Raw genomic sequence first — 1,310 nt, forward strand, 5'->3', positions numbered from 1 at the left:
ATACCAATAACAGCATGTTACCTGGACACAGAACACTTTGTGTCTATGTTTTACTTTTCTAACACGCTGATTCCTTTTACCTCTTCTTTATATCACGCCTAGCCTATTGCCAATAAAATCATCTACAAACAAGCTTTAATGTGACTGTATATTTACTGTAGTGTATCTGAAAGGATAAATCTAGACTTTGGGTCTTATAGAATGATGGCGCTAGGATGAGCACTGTGGTGGTCATTTAAAGCACTTTTCGAGTGGAGGAGTTTATCTACTGACTTATTGTCCCATTCACATCTAAATTAAAATGGTTCACTGTAGTTCAGTAAGGCCCTTTTAGGAGTCAGAATACCTATGATGCTTGTTGATATCACTGAACCCTTCTGAAGTGTAGAATTGCACCATTACCCAAAACTGGCAAATTTTTCCAGAGACTGGTCCATTGTTATGAAACTCTTTCACCCAACATCAGAGTAGATTAGTAGAGTTCACATTTTCATTAAAAAAGGAATCGCTATTGCATTTTTTGCCTGTTAAAAACCAGATCAAATTCCTACGATAGACAAAAAGCATCAGCCTACATCATATTGTGAGCATCATTATCTCAAATGGTAAAGAGCCACTTTCAATATAAGAAATTGGATGAACGGCAAGACCTGCGAGTGCCTGAGAAACATTCTTGTTTAATATTATTTTTGTTTAATATCAATTAGACATGGGGCCGACTGATTTCACATCCCCACACTTCTTTAAGAAATTTATTTTTGCAACTGCAATAGTCTGAAGTACATTTTAGCAAAATAGTTTTGGGTTTAACGAATTTATCACGTACTTTTCAGAATATATTTAGGGCACGTATACAATAAATATAATCATAGTTCAGAACTGTATATTCAAGGAATATTGCCTGAGAATTTGGTTGCGTATATATATTCACAAATGAACCCCTGATTACAGAAAATAATTTTAAGAAGTTGACCCCCTTATAAGATTTGGAGTTTATTATTTGCAACAGCTTTTCAGTGTCCCGAGACATTTTGGGGGCAGTGAGCACATTTATATTTTAAAATAGTAAACTCGGGAAGACGAAAAATAATTTGTTTTTATTTTAGATTCAGATTTCATTACTGCACTCAAACTACATTAACCGGGCTCTGACTTACTTATACAATCCAAACCGTTTCCATCAGAAACCCTAAGACTCAGTGTGCAATAATTATTAATTATGATTAGCTCCTTGGTTTCTTGATAGAAAAAGCTTTCAACAAGCATTTGTATTTTAACCACAAAAAAGTAGAATTAGCTTAGCCCATTTA

The 1,310-nt window shown here is 34.4% G+C and overlaps 1 protein-coding gene across 2 annotated transcripts in view; it reads right to left on the minus strand.

Moving 5' to 3' along the window:
- Positions 1-657: 657 nt before the first annotated feature.
- Positions 658-1,310, minus strand: part of MEIS1 (Meis homeobox 1) — a 152,344-nt gene continuing 151,691 nt past the window's right edge. For both annotated transcript variants that reach the window (XM_085612515.1, XM_085612514.1), the window contains one exon: positions 658-1,310. This exon is cut by the window's right edge and continues 1,275 nt beyond it. The gene's annotated coding sequence lies outside the window, so the exon portion shown is untranslated.

Source organism: Triturus cristatus, chromosome 6 (assembly GCF_964204655.1).
Source record: "Triturus cristatus chromosome 6, aTriCri1.1, whole genome shotgun sequence".
Lineage (NCBI taxonomy): Eukaryota > Metazoa > Chordata > Amphibia > Caudata > Salamandridae > Triturus > Triturus cristatus.